Here is a 22195-nt window from a genome sequence, read left to right on the forward strand (position 1 = left end):
TAATGTTTCTCTTTCTTCTTTGATAGCAATTTTCCAATAAAGATCATGGTTAGTTTTAGGATTTAGGAGAGGTGTTAGTATTTATGGTTAGGTTTTGGTTTAGGTTAGGTATTAAACTTAAGAGAAATCCTAATAATGAGTTTGGGTTAGGTTAGGGTTATACACTATTTATTTTTATCTTTTATAGGGATTAAAAGTTGTACCAGCACTCTTACAATTTCTTACAATTCCGCTACTCGTACTCTTATTAAGATTTGTTATGAGACCAGGTTGATGATTTCTTGTATTAAAGGACTTCTAACCAAGGTGTAATTTAGTAAAATCTACAGATTGATAGCTGAAAATCAGTGAAAAAGTACTGTATCTGCACAGGGCTCTCTTCTTTTCTTTCTTGTTTTATACACACACACACACACACACACACACACACACACACACACACACACACACACACACACACACTCTCTGCACAGTGTAAACCTTCTCCCCTTCCCCCCACATCTCTCTCCCTTTCTGTCCCCCCTATTCTCCCCTCTCTCCCCTCCCTCGCACTCTCACTTACAGCCTACAAGCACTATTTCAAGCCTCTATCAGACAGAGTGAAGGGGGGTGTGAGGGGCCGGCCGACAGGATTTAGAGTTCAAGTGCATGTGGAGAAAATGACCTGGAAGACAGCAAGACAGAGAGAGTGAGAGAGAGGAATGAGAAAGCACAGGTTGGCGTACCAAACGGGATCCCGACTCCATTTCAAACCACACCCTCTTTTTTCGGAGGCAAGATATTTGCCCTGGAATGAAAAAGGTGAGATTGAAAAAACAAGAGCAAATGAAAGGAGATCGAACACCAGGAGACAACAGCGGAGGAGAGAAAATGTATTCCGGGCCCCCTCCCCTGAACTCTCCGACTCTACGGCTCACTCCTACTACTTCCCTCCCTCCTGTAAACCCCTTAGCCTCTCTCTCTTTCTATCTGTCGTTCCCTCCCCTCCCACCACCTCATGCGGTTGCTCACATGCACATGCACCCTCTCAGTCTCCTCTTCTCATCCTGCCTGGCAGCTTCATCTGTGTTCCTCCCTACTGGACGGAGAAACACGCAAAGCCTTTCCATGGTTCCCCCTCCTGCGTGCCTCCCTTACAAACCAGGCCCCTGACCAGCTCCCTTTCCTACTTGTCTCAGTACTTGGACACTGTCTGCTCTCCATAGCACTTTACTGAAATTTTCTAAATATCTGGCTTAACCTTTATGGTGTTTTTTTGTTTGTTAAATAATTTGCTGTCCCATTCCAAAATTCCAGCATTGAAAGTGTCAAACACACAAGGAGGATAGAAAGCAGTCCAGACCACTGATTGAACGGTAGGAAATGGGCTGATGGGATGGGTAAAAAGAAAAGAAAAAAAGGAAAACGTGGTTTGGGAGGAAATGCTATGAAGTTACTGGCACTGGGATAGCGGAGAGGAGGAAGGACCCGGAGGAATGAAAGAAAGAGCGAGGGATGGCGGAGTATGGGATCAACAAAATCGCGGGAAACGAGGGGGAAAAGGAGGAATGAGGAAAGGAGAAAAGATCCAAACTGGTACTTATGCCTTTCCGTTTTTTAACCCGCTATTTTCTTCTTATGCACTTTCCATCCCATTCTTTTCTATGTATCCATATTTTTCTCTTTCATTTTCACTTTCTGACACTATATTTATCAATTTTAACTCTATTAATGTTCTCTTTGTATGTATAAACTAATTTCTCCTATTTCTTTTTATAAAATAGTGTTAAATGACCCTAAATCTTGTATTATTTTTCTCTGTGTCTTTCTCTCCCTCTCTCCTTCCAATTCTTATCAGTTCTCTCTTGCTCTTCACCAGTGTTTTCTTTTGTATCTGAAATTCGCTCTGGATGGTCTTGATTGATATTTTGGTTGGCTGATATTGGGGATGTGCAGTGTTTAGTTATCGTGGAGGAAATATGTAAAGCATTTGTGTGATGTATGTGAAGAATGTAGGGTTGTTTTCTGTTCAACCCTATTCCATTATTCTTTCTGATCAAATCCTGGTCCAGTTGTGCAAATATTTTGTCAGTTTGGACTGGTAGATGTGATATGTGTATCTATGTGTGTTTTGTGTGTCCATGTGTGTCCGTATATGTGGGTGTGTGTAAATGTCTCCATGCGTGCTTGAACATGCAGGAGAGCAAACTGTGTTTGGAATTGTGGGGCTCGCCCTCTTTCCCTGTGATGCGTTACTATCACATTATGCCCCCATGCCCCCAATTTCTTCTGTCCAACAACCTTTTTATCCGGGAACCCCTACAACTGTCCATCCATCCTGTTGTCTGCTTGCTCCGGGGAATCAGAGACAATAGCCACAAATTTCAGGCCTATGTACTGTATGTGTGTCGTAGTTCACTTGTCTAATTATAGCAGTGGGCAAAAAGGTACACTGGATCCTTGAATTAGAAAAAGTATTAATTTGATGGTCATCTAACCATTGTTTTAATGAATGTTTGGACGTTATATATCATCAGATATGCTAATGAAGAGCGACTGAGCTAAAGGAATATGACACATGTGGTGGTGTAAACATCTAATCCAAGGGTTGCCCGGTGTATTGAGGCATTAAATCAGAGACACTTAAAATGCACAAAAAGCCGAATGCTTTTGAAGGATCAAGAATGGGGGCCTCCGACTCCGGATTTGAGTCGTGATGTTGGTTTTTCTCTGCTTCCTTTTTGAATGTTACCATTATTTCTCTCTATATTTTTCATTTGTTTCGTTCTGGTGGGATTTTTGTGAGATTTGGGTTTTTGTCGTATTAATCCGCATATTTTTACAGAGGAACTATCCGTGGTTTAGATTGATGTATGCACCTGGAGCTGGTAGGCATAACGCTTGTTTTTGTGTGTGGGTGTGTATCTGTGCAGGTTGTGCATGTTGTAGTGAGAAAAAGTATGTGTGTGGTTTTCATAAGGGTGCATTCATAGGCAAGTTTTCATTTGTGCTTTAAATTTCGTACTGGAAACTATACATATTATAGTTATTTTTTATGCATATTTACCTGCATTCTGTTTAGTGCCCTAAGTAAGAGTGTTTATAGTGACCTTACTGTAGATGGTAAAACTAATCTAGGTTATTAATATGCTCTCTTCTTGTTAATGTAGCATTTAAACTTCTTGAATTATGGTACTGATTTAAGCGATCAGAAACATTATTGCTCTAATAGACAGAATTAGCATAATTCTTCAGTGTGACTTTTTTTATGTTAACTGAAAAAATATCATCCTATTTAAGACCATGAAGTTTTAGAGTGGCTTTAACAATTAATAATGCTGCTTAATGTTAGAATATTATTTGTGATTCCATTGTAATATGTTCATACAGTATGTTGCTTATAATGTGTTGCATGGGTAAAGACATTTTTAAAGGGATAGTTCACCCAAAAATGAAGATTCTGTCATAATATACTCACCCTCATGTTGTTCCAACCATATTATTTTTTTCTCTCCAGTGGAACACAAAAGGAGGCAGATTTCACACAAATTATGTTTATTTTTTATTTTTTTAATACAGTGTAAATCAATGGGGTCCAAAGCATAAAGGTAATCCATACAACTGAAGTGTTTTAATCCATGTCTTTTGAAGTGATGCAGGTTAGAAACTAGTCTCCTTGGTAAGCTTACACAACATCATTAAATTATGACAAAATTTAAATTTTTGGGTGAACTATTCCTTTAAAGAAAATAGTGCTGTCTGTTGCAGTTATGTGTCTTCATTTTGTATAAATGATGTTTCCTCTTAGCCTTTATACATAACGTCTAATCTTCAAAGAGCTTCTTGTTGTTGATATTCATTAATCTGCAGCAATATAAAATCTGTTATCTTCAGAACAGCATCCTGAGGGTGGTTTTGCTGTCTGGATGGCAGTGCATCTGTGCCGTGACCCCAGCCTGACCCTGTTATCACCCAGAGGGAATGATGGGAGAGAGAAATCAGGGCAAGCAAAGAGGAGGGGTGAATTTGATGACTCTTTGATATCAAAATTCGGTTGAGGAAATTGTCTGGGTCTAGCGCTAGACAGACAGAGGCGGAGAGAAAAAAAAACATACCCGCTCCTCAGCGACATGCTTTGTTTGATACCGAGCCATCAATGGCCGTCAAGGGGACTTTCTGCAAAATAACGTAATTGATTTCGACATTACAAGAGAGATGAAGTGAGAGAAAAGAGCAAAGGAGACATGATGCCAGGGTGTCAGGGTCCCCAGTGTTATGAAATATATGTCTGTTATATAACATTACATAACAACTTTGAAACTTATGGAGTAGTGTAGTAACTTATAAATCCGCTGGAGCAGATCTTTGCTCTATAATTTATGAAGTATATCTAACCACAGTCATTATCACAATGTTCCTTCATCTTAACAGGAATAGGCTCAACATGCAGTTTTCTCCATTATTAAGTCACCTTGTAGCTAAAATAAGTGCAGGGTCCATATTGAGGCTTTTAAACAAATTCTTGTCATTAACCACATAATCAAACAATTGTTACATTTTAGGGACTGGCTTAACATTTAACATTTACCCATATTATTGTTTAACCATTATAAAATGTGTAATTTTCCTTCATCAGTCTTAGTGGTCATGGTGGAATGTTTTCCATGGTTTTCTGTAACAGAACAGTGTGTAAATAAGAGTCGGCCTTGTCTCGACCCAATGTCAAGGTCAGGGACTTCATCAGTCTTACCCCTGTTTGTATATGTCAGTGTCTTTTAACTTTATACTGTGTATAGAAGCCAGGCTGATCTCACTGTGAATTTTGCGAAAGTAGGTTGAAAATTGTGCAGCTGAAATTAGTCTTTGCTTACCGAAATGTGAACCGCTGCCCCAGTGGCCAAAGCTAGAAGTGTTGTGTAACGTATGGGCTCTTGTGAGCTCCAGTTTCCGGGTGCAATGTCCACAGAGTGGCACCAAAAGTGAATTGTTTTAAGTTGTAAATGATGTTATACAGTCAACAGGAATGCATATTTTATTAACCATTCCATTGGATCAGAACCCATATATCCATGGCTGCTTACGGGAATCATGCCATGAGAAAAGGTAAACATATTTGAATTGAGGCATTGATCCATTGATGTTGGATGTTATATAGGTCTTGTCAGTAACTGGGCAGAATGGAGTTGATTTCAGGGTAAGGGAAAATTTGTTAGCAACACGTTGAGTTCAGGAGCCTTTGAGCCTCTTTCCTATCACAAAGAGGCTCATAGTCTATTTCACAATCTTTCACTTTCTCTGTTCCACTGTGGTGGAATGAGCTTCCATCATCCACACGATCTGCTGATACCATCTCAACATTCAAGAGCCAGCTGAAAAAACATCTGTTCCGTGAGCAATTAACAAATCCACACTTATTGCACTTACTATTGAACTTAACTTGCACTTACTGTACACACAATCACACACACACACACACACACACACACACACACACACACACACACACACACACACACACACACACACAAACTTCTGTCTCTTTCTTCTGCACTAGCACCTGTACTTACTCCAGCCACCTTTAGAGATTGGCAGTGCAACACTGTAGATGTTGTTGAACTTTGTATAACAAATTGCATGTTATTTTCCTAATTTGTAAGTCGCTTTGAATAAAAGCATCTGCTAAATGACTAAATGTAATGTGTGATCTTGTTGTATTGAAACTTAAATACTTATTCAAACATATATTCTAGGGGTGTGAATATTTTAAATGAAAGCGAATCGATTTGATTCCAATTCGCTGGTTTACAATTGGTTTGCATTTTTTTAAATGTATAAAACTATTACATTTGTTTGAACACACTGAGTGGCAATTTAATTTAGTAGCTGTTTAAAATGCATTTATATGATTTTAAAATACCTTCCCTTAATGCATTTTTGGCAGGGGAAAAAGTGGAATGACAAACTAAAAAATTCATTTTCAATGAGAGTGGCAGATGGACTTGAGAGCAGGAGCAATCTTGTGAAGGATGAGTGAGATAGAGGTGGTCGTGAAGCGTGCATTACCACCCTATGTTGGCAGAACTTTGCACATGTAACCTCATTTATTAAGTATTTACATATGGATATATTTAATGCAATGAACGCTACTTTGTTTGAGCAGTAGTGCAGAAGTTTGTATGTATCTGTATTCGTATATAACTGGATTTGGGCAGGCTTAAACCTGAGCATGTCAAAACAAAATTTGTATTCATTTTACACCACCAGCAAAATCTTCGTGGTGATATCCCAGCCCTATACAACAGACTGGGCTTGTATTTTGCAGGTGAATTGAGTTTACAAGGACGAATGTTGTAAGCCTACTATTTCGCACCAAATCCGAACCCGACCATTTAAAATAAAAATCATTATTTTAGGCTTACCGTAGTGAATCGGAGTAAGGCAAGGAGAGGGTTCTGAACACAAATTTTGTATTAACTTGCTCAAAAATTGACTTTAGTTGGTTTTAACAAATAAAACAACAACACGAATACAGCCAATTGAACTATTCGATTTACATTCACATGAGAAATAATAATTCACAGAACTCATTGCAAAATGTTCACGTACTATATCTTTCCATCTACCATTAAGTAGTATCTTCTACCCCATGTCCAGATCAGGCTGTAGCATATTTCAACGGAATCTGTCTTCCTCTCTCTTTCATTATTTTCATTTCCTTTCATGACCTCCCTCTGTTTTCTCCATCTCATGCATTTCTCATTTATAATGTAAGAAATTCAACCACATACCATACTGTTATGGATTGCATACACCTCAGGATATCCAGTGGGCTGTGCTGGATTTTTTCTTTAAGAGAGATAAATGAAGATGCGAACATGTGAAATAGCTCAGTGACTTTTATTTACTCCTGACTGATACAATGGGAAATGCCCCTGCTCCCTAGAAATAATGTACTGAGAACAAATCTTTAGCATATTTAAGATATATATCATCATCTGTTGCTCTAGCTATTGTGACTTCACCACAATACCACATTATGGTTTAAACAAATCTTCCAGGACCATATCCACTCTATACAGGTGAGTAAATTATTGGCTGAACTATGCCTTTAAATGTATCTTGAATATTTGTTACATCCATTTCCATTTGTTAAAAAAAAAGAAAAAGGTTTGTTGCAAATTTGAAGATTCTCGATTTTTGTAAGGGAATGTTTTAGTTTTATGTCTTGTTACGTCTTGTACACAGCTTTGCCAATTTAGTTTAAAATGTATTTCAACATAAATAAATTTAAATAGTCTGTGCATTTTCGGATAGATTTTAAAAAGCGTAAACAGGTGGTCACATTATTAGCAATTTTAGCATGTGATTAGCCCACTTATAGAATTGTTGCAATACTAACTTAGTATTAGTGATGTAGTAACTAATTGTTAATGTAATGTTATAATGTTTCTATTTAAAGAATTATCAATTGTGTTGGATTTTTTTGAGAACTGAATATATGCAATGGTCGGCATAGCTGGTGAGTTAGCTAGTCAATTCAAATTAGGAAGAATTGCTATATTTGTAGGGTTAAAAAAATTGAATTAGTCATGGAGATTTTATTCTCTCTCATTCAGAAAACCTCTGACAAGAGTTAGTAAGGTATAGTCTTGTAACCCCACTGCCATGGTTTGATATGAATTACAAGCTAAATCCTCAGAGATGTTGGTGGAACATTTAATGGTGCTTGCTGACTGATCACTTTTGTCAGTCAACGATAACTGAAAAGAGCAAATGGCTAAAGCTAAATCAGGAGGCATGTTGATTGTGATGTTCCTCATTGTAAGTCGCTTTGGATAAAAGCATCAGCTAAAGAGTAAATGTATATTGTCGCCACCATTCCCTACCAGTTGAACTACATTTCCATTTAGAGGCATACTTTTCTTGAGAGCTAAGTTCAAAATGCCATACGGAAGTTTTGCATGTTAAGATATATTGGAGGGATGGATGACATATCAACGGTCAATCCAGCGGTTTAAGAGATGCTGCTTGCAAATAAGGAACTTGACAACTGACTTAACATCATTTAAGAATTATATAAATTGCTAATTTTTACTTATCATGAAAACCATGAGGTCTGCATCAAAACTCAAACTTCATATTTGGGGTGAATAAAAATGGTAAAGAGAAAAATCTATTCTTTATTTGAAACTTCCAAATTTGTCCAAACATAGTTTGTTTTCGGAGTCCCCGGTGTCAGTGTCATGAATTGGTTGATACTTTTTCATCTTAATTCTCATGTAGCCACAGAATCCGTTTATGCTCAGAAGCACTCCACTAGCATGCCGGATGAATTCCTCAAGAAAGATAAAAGCAAAACCCCTGTGGGGAATTATGTCAGTTAAGGTCTGAAATGCTTGTCCAAGCTTGACAGGAACCCAAGAAGAACACAGGTGCATCAGTGCTATTTTGGATTATAGAGAGCTGAGGTCTTATGCATTAGACAAAGAATCCAAGAAATTGTTACTGTTGTTCTAAGATGAAAGGACCTTAAGGAATTACATGGATTAGGCTTTAATAGGAAAAAAAGACTGCATGCTGTGATTTTTGTTACTATCGGCAGATGGTCATGTGGTTCATGGCCAATATGAATGAGTTTCATTATTATACAATGGTTGTAAAATTGGTAATTAGTGTATAAGAATTGAAGGACAGATTGAGGTACTTAAAGAAAGTGTGGCTCAATAGCACTCCTCATTTTAAAGTAATAGTTCAACCAAGAATGATAACTTTGCCATCATTTACTCATCCTAATGCCATTCCAAAACCTTATGGATGTCTTTCTTCCATAGGCAAATCTTTGAAAAAATATTACGACCATTCTTTTTCATATAATGAAAGGATTATCAGTAGAAAACTACTTACATTTCTGTCTGTTCCTTACACAAAGCTATTGTGTGACTTCAGAAGACTTGGAATAATATGGACTGTTTTTTTTGTCATTTTGGAGCTCAACATTCCCAGTCCCCAATCATTTCATTATATGGGAAAGAGAGGCCAAAATGTTCTTCAAATATTTACCTTTTGTGCTCAATACGGAAAAAAGAAAGTCATATGGGTTTGGAATGAACTGAGGGTGAGTAAATGATGTAGATATCATCCATTCCTTCATTACAGAGCATAGGAGCTGTGCTGCATTGTTCTTTATTCAAACACATACACACACACACTCATCACAATCTCACAGCTGCGTGTGATTCATCCAGATGTTTACATTTTCTGAATGATACAATTTCCAGTTAGTGCCGTAAAAAAATGCATTAAAAAACATGGGCTGAAAATTAAAGAGTCTGTTTACCAGTTTAAAGGATCAGATTCATTGTTCCTGATTATTTAATCAGGAAGCATTTTTGAAAAACACTGAATATGCATCTTAAGCAAAAAGGAGGATTACTATGATACTTCGATTGGTCAGGAAACATTCATACTGAACATGTATACATTGAATGAACTGTCAGTTGCTTTGGATAAAAGCGTCTGCCAAATGCATAAATGTAATATGCAAATTAATTTTCTTTCAGGCGTATAATGTAAAAACAAAAAAGTCTTATGGGAGAAAATATATTTTTGTGTTATTCAAAATTAATTAACAAAAATATCTAAAAAACAGTCCGTGTTTTTGTTGTTTTAGTGACCTATTAAGAGCTATATTTGTTACCTTACTAAGACATGTTTCTTTTCTTAAAAAAAACAGATAGTTTGGAACAGATGCAGTTCATATGGATAATTTGACCGTATAAATAGGTGACCAGATGACATGTGCTTGGCAATATCTTATGCACAGTGACTATTAATTGTGCTTTCGTGAAACAGCTTTGGGCTGTTTGTGTGTTGAGTTCTCTGGCAAAGTGTCTTTGTGGCATCTGTGTTTATACTGCGAATGAACACTCATGACATTGAAAATATTATTGTTTGAGGGAATGACATTTCACTGTATAGGAAGGATCTGATGATTTGACCTGATAACATGTGTAATAAACTGTCCGTTTGCTCTTGTGAAGGATAGTAGGGAGTCTGTCTGAACATGCGTTTCTGTGGAGTAAGAGTAATTATCATAGTACAGTAAGGGTTAACAGTTGAGGCTTTCTGGAATGTGTCCACATGTTTTGTGTATATATATGTGTGTGTGTTGGAATGTGTCCAGGTTGATACAAAGAATTCCATTGCAAAGTGTAAGTCGCAGCTATGCAAGACCCTGCGTTTCATTGTGTTATGTCGCTCTTCCTTTTTCTTTTTCGAGTTTTCTTTTTCCCTCTATTGTCATTACATGGCACTGTCTTCCTGCAAAGCTCCCCTCCCCCCTTTCCTCTCTCCTTCCCTCACCAGCCTCCTGAGTTACCCCATGTGTTCTGTCTGGCTCTTATTTTATTTATTTTGCACATGAATTTCAAACCCTGAGTTGCTGGAGGTTGGGTGTGAGCGATAGTGAAACAAGGCACAAGACTGTATTTGTGTGAAAGAGTGCAAGTATGTGTGTGTGTACTCTGTATGCATATATATAAATAATATAAGTGAAATAAAATGTATTTACATTTTTGTTTTTGATACAAAATATATTATACAATTTGAAATCTTTTAAACCTGCCTTTTTTTCCCCCTCCCAATTTGGAATGCCCAATTCCCAATGCGCTCTAAGTCCTCATGGTGGCGTAGTGACTTGCCTCAATCAGGGTGGTGGGGGACGAATCTCAGTTGCCTCCGCGTCTGAGACTGTCTATCCGCGCATCTTATCACGTGGCTTGTTGAGCACGTTACCACGGAGACGTTGTGTGCGTGGAGGCTTCACGCTATTCTCCGCGGCATCCATGCACAACTCGCCACACGCTCCACCGAGACGGAACCACATTATAGCGACCACAAGGAGGTTACCCCACGTGACTCTACCCTCCCTAGCAACCGGGCCAATTTGGTTGCTTAGGAGACCTGCCTGGAGTCACTCAACACGCCCTGGATTCAAACTCGTGACTCCAGGGGTGGTAGTTAGCGTCAATACTCGCTGAGCTACCCAGGCCCCTTTTAAACCTGCCTTAATTAAACTTGACAATGCCATTAGGTAGCGATTACATTACGGCCCTGACACACCATACTAAAATAATGCATTTAATTGACAGGAAAAATAGAAAATAATATAGAAATACTGAACTAAATACAAAATAACATATACAAATGAACTAATTAATTATGTATGAATGTATTTTTATCTACATGCAAATGTGTGTGTGTGTGTGTGTGTGTGTGAGAGAGAGAGAGAGAGAGATAGAGAGAAACAGAGGTATTGTGTGTTATCAGTCAAGTTATGTGCCTGGTACTGTTGTACATGTATGATTTGTAGTTGGCTTTCTCAAAGGGCTGCAGTAATTGGGCAGCACATCTGTCTGCTATGATTTCATTGGTCACATTCTTGTAACTGTGAAAAGTGGAATCTGTTGTTCTGTTGTGGTCATTTCGTCAGCTATCTATGAGACGTGAGATGGCAATGAGTCAACGAGAGAGGTGAATGAAGCGTAGCCCCATGTAAAAGTTTTTACATATTTTGTTTGACGTTCTTCGCCTGATAAATTCCAACATGTTGTGGGATTCATGGCTAAATATCTTAAAAGTAGATTTAATGGACCTTGAATTGATACATGTGTCAGATCTTTATATCACCCTGTTTCTATTTTCCCTCTCCATTCTTTCTTTACAGATTGGAGTTCTAAAGGAAGAAATGGTGATTACACAACAAATGTAAGTAAAGTTTTAAAGTGCATGGTCAAGTTGAAAAAGTGCAAATTAATTTTTATAAGCATTACATTATGTACAGTATTTTACAATGTAAAAATTTAAAAAGCATTTACTTAGACTGTTTAGTGCAATATCTGTCTTTGTGTATATATAATGTACAGTTATCTATCTGTCTGTCTGTCTGTCTGTCTGTCTGTCTGTCTGACTAAACTACAGTACATTAGTTTATAAAGTGCCTTTGTCAGATTATGAGAGGTGTTGAAGTTGGAGTAGTATAACTTTAATGTGTTGACTATTATTGGGAGCCTTGCACGTAATCACTTTGATCATGGCGGTCAGGATCCAAGGTGAAGTAGCTGTAAATTAGACAATGTCCTCACATTAATGCATAAGGAGGCCATAAGATGTATACAAATTAAACCACCACTGAATTTGACATCATATATAAGTGTTCTCTTTAATCGTTCTTTACTTCCTGCATGTCTCCATATTTCTCTTTCTCCCTCCTCTGCATGAGTCACTCATTATGCTGAATGTTGATGGCAGAATAGTTCAATTACTATAGATCTATACCATTCTTTCTTTTCTGCATTTTCCCTCTACTCTCTCTAACAAACACACATCTCACTGTAAGCTGGGTTCATAATAATGTATGGCAAAGAATGTCAAACAGAGGCATTCAGGTTTGTAGCACCTTTAAATGCTACATTTATGCAAATAGTATCAGAGTTCTCGGGAACAAATATATATAGCATGATGCAAATTGCCTGTAATTGCCTGTAATTGCCTCAGACTGACTTGCGTTGGGTTAAATTGAGACTTATAGAAATGTGTTTTATGACTGATTGTGTAATAACGTGATCAAGGCTTGAAATTTTGTTTAAGACTCTGTGGTGATTTTACTCAAACAGATGAGGTTTTGCTAAGTGATGGGTGTAAAAGGGGGAGGTGAGCATATGTAGATTTGGGCTTTGTGGTTTTAGAAGAATTGCAGTACATAGTCCATAATTTAAGACCTTTTGCCATTACGCTCTGATGTTATAAAATATATTACTGGCAAAGGTGAGAAAGGTTTTCATTATTGCTTGTATCATAGCATTTACAATCATGTTCACTGCATGTTTTTTTTTACCTAAATACCATAATCAGTTCACTTGTTACATATTTACACTAATATAAAATATTAAAAAGTACAATCTTACCCAATTTTTTTATTTTGTTGGATATGTACCATGATTGTACCACATTATTCTTTAAAGTACCTTGGAGCAATCTAAATGCCATGGTACATGAATATGTTATTCATTCATTACAATGGTATATATCAAAGTACTATTGTATTACCATCTGATATCATTACATTACTTTGTTTACAGTAGTAATGATAACTGTGCTTAATATGGTGTTTTATGGGGCGACTGTGGCTCAGGTGGTAGAGCGGGTTAGCCACTAATCGCAGGGATGGTCCACACGACTCCACATGCCGAAGTGTCCTAGGGCAAGACACTGAACCCCAAGTTGCTACCAATGGCAGGCTAGCACCTTGCGTGTCAGCTCGGCTGTCATTGGTGTGTGATTGTGTGAATAGGTGAATGAGTTCACAGTGTTAAGCGTTTTGAAAACCGCTAAGGTTAAAAAAAGTGCTATTTAAGTGCAGACCATTTACCATTTATTTTAGTGAAAAATGTGGTTACCTCATTGATTTTTTTAATGGGGAGACCACAGAGAATACCAGGACACTTTCAAAACTAAACTCACAATTCTTGGCATCAGCCCCCCCAAACATTGCAAAGTATTTTTACTTTTTTTTTACAATTTATGTCCATAAATGAAATACCACCCTGCAATCCACAAATGATTATAAACAAGCCTGAAAACTAATAAAACTAGTGACACCATAAAAAAATGACATTTTCTTTCACAGCTAGCAAAGAGTATTTTATTTAGGTTAAGTTTTCAACCTCTAGTCGAAATGCTCTTTACAAAGTGCATTAGTAAGTCTAAGAGACTGTTCAAACGTTTTTTCCCCCTCTCCCTTTCTCCCTCTCTCACTCTCTGTCGCTCTTTACCTCTCCCTTATCCCCTTTTATCCATCACTCGACTCAATATTGATCTGAATTCATTTGTTTCTTATTGATTTAGTTCTCCGCCCTCTGCTGCATTGTGCAAACACAAGGACACACAGACTGCTCAGGACGCTGCCAACACACACACACACACACACACACACACACACACACACACACACACACACACACACACACACCATAAACCAATCACTTCAGTAATACACCTCACTTGCACTCAAATACAAGAAATCATAAATGATTTTTTTATCAACAACAGTCAGCCTTAAACATAGACATTTTTACTAAAAAAAATCAACACTACTCAGGAGTGGAAAGAGTGGAAATAGTTTGAACACCAAGACACACACACACACACACACACACACACACACACACACACAGTTGTGTTTCCATGTTTTATGGGGACTTTCCATAGACATAATGGTTTTTATACTGTACAAACTTTATATTCTATCCCCTAAACCTAACCCTACCCCTAAACCTAACCCTCACAGAAAACTTTCTGCATTTTTACATTTTCAAAAAACATAATTTAGTATGATTTATAAGCTGTTTTCCTCATGGGGACCGACAAAATGTCCCCACAAGGCCAAAAATTTCGGGTTTTACTATCCTTATGGGGACATTTGGTCCCCACAAAGTGATAAATACACGCTCACACACACACACACACACACACACACACACACACACACACACACACACACACACACACACACACACACACACACACACACACCATAAACCAATCACTTCAGTAATACACCTCACTTGCACTCAAATACAAGAAATCATAAATGATTTTTTTATCAACAACAGTCAGCCTTAAACATAGACATTTTTACTAAAAAAAATCAACACTACTCAGGAGTGGAAAGAGTGGAAATAGTTTGAACACCAAGACACACACACACACACACACACACACACACACACACACACACACACACACACACAAACCTCCATCAGGCTGTGTAATGATGTAGACTGGAGGCTCAGATGCCATATTGATCAGTGTCCTGAAGGAATGAATGGAGGAGGACCTGCCAGGTGACACAATTAAACCATTAAAACCTGCAATATGTTCTTTAAAACCTCTGAAGAACCTCAGACCTGTAAGAAACAGACTTATTGTTTTTGTTTTGTTTGTTTAAAAATAATAATAATATCATTGCCATTTGTGAGGATTACTGTAAGAGAATGTTTGTGCATCTTTGATGGATTTTGTCTTTGTAAAGGGATTAATTGAAAGGAGGAGGCGAGAACCGGCTTGACAATATAAATAATATTTTTATTATAAAACTGAACCAAAAAGACAAACACACACAAATGTCAGACAGCTGTCCGTAAATCTCTCTCTCTGTCGCACTCCCGTCTTCGGTGTGCAAAATCACGACCCGGCCCCACCCTCCGCCCTGCCACATTTCTCCCTCGTTCTCTCTGGCCGGGGAGCCCCTGGCATGACATACACCCCCGCCCCCCTTTCCCTGTGAGGGGCATGCCTTCCGCCCCATCCACCTACACGCCATAATGATGATCGTGCCAAATTAACAAAACATTTTAAAAAAGAGAGGGAAAGGCCAACACGGAGCGGCAGTGGGAGAGAGAGAGATAGAGAGAGAGAGAAAAATAAACACTTACATGCCTGTTCTCCGATACGCCGTAGCTTGATCCTCGACCACTCCTCCACCCTCTAATGGATGACAGCCATGCCTCCCTGGGCAGATCGGAGGCAGTCCTCCGGCCCCTGGTGGACGGAACACTCTGCTGCATTTTTGGTGGACGGTAGGGGTCTCCCCTGCCCCTGGCAGCGGTAACCGCTCCAGGTGGTTGGTTGGGAGCCCCTCCTCCCCTCGCAGTCGACGGCCGTCCTCCGGCGGATGGCTGCGGCTGCTCCTTTGGGGTGGATGGTAGCGGCGAGAACTCCACTACGGTGCATCCCTCCTCCTTCCCGGATTTCGGCACCAATGTAAAGGGATTACTGGAAAGGAGGAGGCAAGAACCAGCTTGACAATATAAATAATATTTTAATTATAAAACTGACCCAAAAAGACACACACACAGGTGTCGGACAGCTGTCCGTAAATCTCTCTCTCTGTCGCACTCCCGTCTTCTGTCGGCCTTTATCCCTCTCGAGGGATAATTAGCATGATTAGGGGCCAGGTGTGTGGAATCATGACCCGGCCCGCCCTCCGCCCTGCCACAGTCTTATTCAATCCACTGTGCAATTCTTTTTTGGTACCAAATTGCAGAATATTAGAAAAAAATCTAAATTGAATTATGTATTAGGCAATTATTATTCATTTCAAATGTTTTAAATTCATGCTTTATGATGTTTCACATCTGTGAACATCAAATATTTTTGAAAAAGCTAGCTAAACTGTTTGTAGTTGAATAGTTGTATGACAAATAACACAGCGTTAACCTTTTTAACCGTTTTAAACATGATTTAGGGTTATTATATATTTATTTATATTTTAAGAGAAAGTTGATGCAGTAATTGGTCACCATTTATTTTAACATTTTCACATTTTTTTATCACCTTATTTTATTATTTTTATATTAGATGGTGTGAGACATTTTTTTTTATTTTTAATTTGAGTTACAATTGGACAACCTTCAGCTCAAACAACACATTTATTTATTTTTTTACAGATAATTAATTTATACATAAAAAAAATATAAGCTCCAGATTTCTGCTTTTAAATCCTCCAGTATTTGTCCCTTAGACTTCCATTGTATGTGTGAACCCACTGTAAATAAATATTTTATTTTTAAACTGTTTTTAATACTGGGAGACTAATCAAAATTATTATCTGTGATAAGCTGAAGTCTAAAGACATTTTTTTCACCCGTAGCGCTTCTACCACAATAATGTGCTTTGTTTTAATTTTCAGGCATTATGACCCGACAAATTAAATACCGCCATAGTGTCATAGAGACATAATGTTTATGTTTTAAAAAAACAACCCAGTCTCATGAAAATTCGTACATATTATACAAGTTAGCTATTTCGGATGATTTCTGAGTATAAATGTGTACGATTTCATCACGTGCAAATGCCCGGATGAGGCGCTAAGGACATTATTATTAATATTATGCCCTTACCCAAACCCCTTATCTAAACTATTTTTGGAAAGCTGCTTTGGTAATATGTTCTGTGAAAAACAATGTACAAATAAATACAATTAAATTAAATGACATACAGACATTCATGTGCCATTGTTTTATATTTCTTTACAAACTGTCCTGCCTGTCTTTTCTCTGTGGTGTTTAATTCATTTTACCCAGATGTATTTTCAATTCATAATACATATATAACTCATCTCTAAATACAGCATATTGTTTTTGGTAATATGCGTTCATCTGCATTCAGTCTTTAACTATTCAGATATATCAGAGCCTAAATTATTTGTCTGTTAGATTTTTCTCAAAGTTGTAGGAAGGGATTTTGTGTGGCACATGGGTGTTTTCATTAAATCATTGTAAGTGTAGCTCTTAAACCTAAAGACCTTTTCATCAGCAGGCGTGGGCTTCAATTCAAAATTCAGCTTTTCACAGTTCACTACATTAGCCAAAGAGCAATTATATACAATGGAAATGAAATGTTACGTAACGTGTCATTTTACTATCCAAAATGAAAATCTATATTTGTATTTATAGTGTGTTTGGTTCAAATTTACATGAGCTACAGTCATGAGCTTAAGGGAGAATTCACCCTAAAATGTATATTCAGCCATTACAGTATGTTCTCACCTTTATGTTGTTCCAAACCCGTATGGCTTTGTTTAATTGTGGAACGAAAAAGGAGATGTTAGGCAAAATGTTAGAGACTGACAGCCTCAGGCACCATTCACATTTATTGCATTATTTTTTTTCCATACAATGAAAGTAAATGGTGACTAAGACTGAACATCTGCCTAACATCTCTTTTTGTGTTCCACAGAAGAAAGTATGTCATGTGGGTTTGGAACAACACAAAGATGAGTAAATTTTTACATGAACTATCCTTTTAAAGATGTTTTTATTGGTGTTCTGGTCGTTCTATGAATTTAATGATGTATCTCAGAACTCAATATGCTCATTTTATTTCCTTTTTGGGGACAATATATATAACAGATGTCATAGGAGACTTTTGTCAAGGTTTTAGTTTTTTTGCAATATAAAACTTGTAAGACATTAACCTTTAACTCTGTAATAAATCTATTGTCTTTGGTTGCATTAATGTCTTTTCTGATGGCAGGAATGCTCTGAAGCTGCAATATGGAATCATCAGTATTATTCCTTTGCCAAGACTGGAATGATGGAAAGAATTTCAGCATTTACGGTAATAGTGATTCTGAACTCACTTATTTTTCTTTCCATATATATGTCTTGATATCTGTTTTGTGCATGACTGCATGGAATTTCAAACAATGTATTGTGTGTTTGTTCAGAACAAATGATTTTATATTTATTTGAGAGTCTATGTTTCTATTTGACAAAAACATTACCTGACGTAACAAAAAATACAGAATGGAAAAACATACACATCCATTACATTTGAGCTACAAAAGCACAAATATACACAGTATTCAATTTAAAGTTACATGGCCAAACAAAATGAACATGAACAAACACATACATAGATGCACACAGCTGGCATGGCACTTTGCTGCCTCTGACAACACTGCCCTGGCAACCGATGGGCACGTCGCCAAGAGCAAGTTGCCAAGGAGCGAGTTCCCATAGCAACCTGCCATTTGCTGGCTTTTTGAATAAGGTATCGGCAGCGGCAGACATACGGGCTTAAGGGAGATGAGTTTGGGTGAGGTGGAGTGGTAAAGAAGAAGAATAAAAAGGTGAAAACAAGGAGATAAAATGCAGAATGAGAAAGAGAGAGAAAGAAATGGAGAAAGAGTTTTGTTTGTCGACCGCAGAATGAACTTAATTGTACATAATAAACTTTGAATCCGTTTAACGGAATATTTGTTGATACATAAAATTGTGACCCTTTTCAATTGCATCTTTAAATAAAAAAAAATCAATGACGATACATAATGCATATTTTTTGTTTTGTTTTGAATTAACAGTTTTAAATTTAAAACTTTTATATTTAAACACAAATAAACTCTGTTTCTATTCTCCCCAAAATGCCACATTCTTTGTGGTCTCATAATTAAGATTATGCTAAGAGCATGACCTTACATCCCAATGATCCATGCTGGCAAAGACACACACACACACACACACATTCAGGTTGGCAAATGCTGGCACTGGCACCACCATGCCGCATTTGCACATGATTGGACTGTGAATGTGGCAGAGAGAGAGAAAGACAGGGTGGAGCCCAGACAGAGAGAAGGACAAAAGTCTTGATGGCTATTAAATGGCAAAGAGAAATCAAGAAATAAAAGTGGCCTGAACAATAGCAGCAATTAGAACAGTTGGCACAAATTTGCAAGGCAAGCTGTCAATGGTTAAGTTTTTAATTTTGAGTAAACGAAATGGTCTTTACTGTGAAAAGGGCTGAATAGTGGATGCGGATGATATTTGGACTGCATTCAAGCCTCGCCCTGGACATCTTTGTCATTGTCAGAGGAGCAGAGCTGCCCAGCATATGTGTCTTCATTAGTATTGTATTGTTCATTTACCCAAGTGTATCTGAATAATTCAAGGCTACACTGAAAATGAATGACTAGGAAGATTTACTTAATGTTTATTTTGCTATTTTTTTGCACACAGATTTTCTAAGTAAATCTTAATGGTATAAAACTAAGTAATATTGAATTAACTTTATGTAAACATGGATTAAATAGAGGGAGTAAATTAAACTTTAAACATTTTTTATAAATGATGTAACTCTAATTTAAAATGTAGAGCTGTGGATGCAGATCTCAACACTTGGTGCACAAAACACCGTGACAGTGACAATCAACAGATTATAATTTATTTATTTTTTTATCATGTATGGGTAATTCTATGTGAAAATGAACTTCAGACTCACAAAACAAGAAGTTATCAAATGTAACAATAAAATTGGCAATAAAAATGCTCTAAAGTAAACTTGCAAACAGCGAAACCATGCAAGCTCATTAATTATTCAAGCACAGTGCATGCTGGGAACACCAGCTTGTAAAAATTAAAAAAGTAAAATTTACTTATTTTATTTACCAGTGAAATATACTTAAATTAGCAAATAAATATAACAAGTATTTTTTACTTCAGGATTGATAGAAGATGATGCATAGTAAAGATAACAAACAATCCTCAATTATATATACTTATAAGCTGGAGTAGGTTGAAATTGTGTACAAATGTTCTTAATATTTTAACTAACTAAATAACTAACTTATTCAATGTACAAAGTACTTAATCTTTTGTGCTATATTTACATCACCACAAAATCATTTTTTTAAGTGTTGCAAGTGTATGGAAAGGGTTAAAAGGATATTTTCTCCCAAAATGAAAATTATATCATCATTTACCCACTTTTATGTTGTTCTAACACTAAAGGAGACGTTAGACAGAATGACAGACTCAGTCTCCATACGCTCATTCCATTTATTTTCTATTCAGTGAACGTAAATGGTAACTGAGGCTGTCAGTCCCTAACATTCTGCTTAGCATCTCCTTTTGTGTTCCACGGTTGAAAGAGAGTCATACGGGTTCGGAACAACATTAGGGTGACTTAATAACATCAGTATTTTAATTTTTGTGTAAAATGCTGTATCCCTTTAAGCCGATAGACAATGTATATAGCATCTCATTTTAGTTCTTAATTTAAGAATCAAGCAAAAATTGGTTGATCCACTGGCTACAGTGCAACAACCAGGATATTTCTAGAATCCATGAAAAATTATTTTACTTTATTTGATATTTTTTTAAATCTCTTAACATCTCTTGAAGTTCTTTATCATTTCTGTGCATTCATTTGATCTCAATAAACTGGGAATTAATTTCACATATACAGTGAATGGTTTGGATTTGAATGTAAAACAACATTGATTCCGTCGAATATAAAGTAGCAGAGAGATCAGTTCTGACATTCTGTGTTCAATTGTTTCTTACGTAGCATTGAAATGTAAGTTTTACAGACTTCAAGGCTGTTGCTGCTATGAAAAGAAGAAAGATAAAAATGTCTGGACATAAGAAAATCATACATTCACATAACTCACTTCTTAAGTCAAGCAGACAGACACGAAGGGTCAAGAGGATGCTTCGATCTGAAGGGCATACATTTGCTGCATTGAAATGTAGCATTTATATATTTACATTTGACATATGCACATTGTGTGTTTTCCCGTGTTGTTTTTGTTAAAAGGCTAAACCTTCTTTAAATTTTCCCTCAATTATTATAACAAGGATTCTTTTTTGCTAATTTATGGATTTACACTATTATAAAATTTATATTGATTTTATTTTTCTCCATTTTAAAGATATTTTTTTCAAAAATACAAATTCTGAATTATTTTATTACCCTCATGTTGTTCTAAACTCTTTCTTTCATGGAACACAAAAGATGTTAGGCAGAATGACAGCCTCAGTCTCACTTCACTTTCATTGCATCTTTTTTCCATGGGGGGACAACCTGTTTGAATTTTTGGGTGATCTGACCAAGTAACCCTGTTTTTAGGTGTTATTAAAGTTATTTACACATGTAATCTCAAGACACATATATTGCATAAATTCATATGTTTATCAAACTTTATACTCTGTGCACACTTATAAAATAACTTAATGTCTTGGATGGGATTTGTTGCTTATCATAACTTGTCCACTAGAGGGAGACATAATAAATAAAACATATTGACAGCAATTACGCTCCATAGAAATTGAACAAGAGTCTGTGCATTGCAGGCTGAGGTAGTTGGTTGTATGGTTTTGCATCATAATCAGCCTGGAGTTAACTGTACAACCTTCTAGCTTTCCCTGCGGTGTCACCTTTACATCAAGGTGAGTATGAATGACCAGAGACTTCATATATGCCTTATAATTGAGCTGCTCAGTGAGACAAATTGAAAACATATGGACTGAATCAGCACAGAAGCACCTGTTGTTTTTTTGTTGTTGGTGTTGTTGTTTTGTTTTTCTATGTTGCTCACAATCATTAACAGGCTGTTAGTTGGCCGTATCTGCCATATGGACAGTTTGGGTGTGTGCTCAAATGCCCCAGCCACAAGAGGACTCTCCAAACCAGTGAAGTCAAGTAAATTCCTAATTCACCCAACACAAAGGTGAAGATAACTGGTAAAGAATGACCTTGATTATCCACTCAGGGCCTGTTAGTGTAGTCTGTAGATTGTAAAATACCATTACCATTGTTAATACCTCTGTTAATAAATAGGTGGTACTCATTCAGTACCATGATATTACCATAGTGC

The 22195-nt window shown here is 37.0% G+C and overlaps 1 protein-coding gene across 1 annotated transcript in view; it reads left to right on the top strand.

Annotated features, from left to right (window-relative positions):
- The first annotated feature begins 1425 nt into the window (after positions 1 to 1425).
- Positions 1426 to 22195, top strand: part of LOC127619518 (chromosomal protein D1-like) — a 37305-nt gene continuing 16535 nt past the window's right edge. Inside the window, exons 1-3 of the mRNA XM_052092357.1 lie at positions 1426 to 1575; positions 11705 to 11745; positions 18076 to 18159. The gene's annotated coding sequence lies outside the window, so the exon portion shown is untranslated. The remainder of the gene's footprint in view (positions 1576 to 11704; positions 11746 to 18075; positions 18160 to 22195) is intronic.

Source organism: Xyrauchen texanus, chromosome 26, assembly GCF_025860055.1.
Source record: "Xyrauchen texanus isolate HMW12.3.18 chromosome 26, RBS_HiC_50CHRs, whole genome shotgun sequence".
Taxonomy (NCBI): Eukaryota; Metazoa; Chordata; class Actinopteri; order Cypriniformes; family Catostomidae; genus Xyrauchen; species Xyrauchen texanus.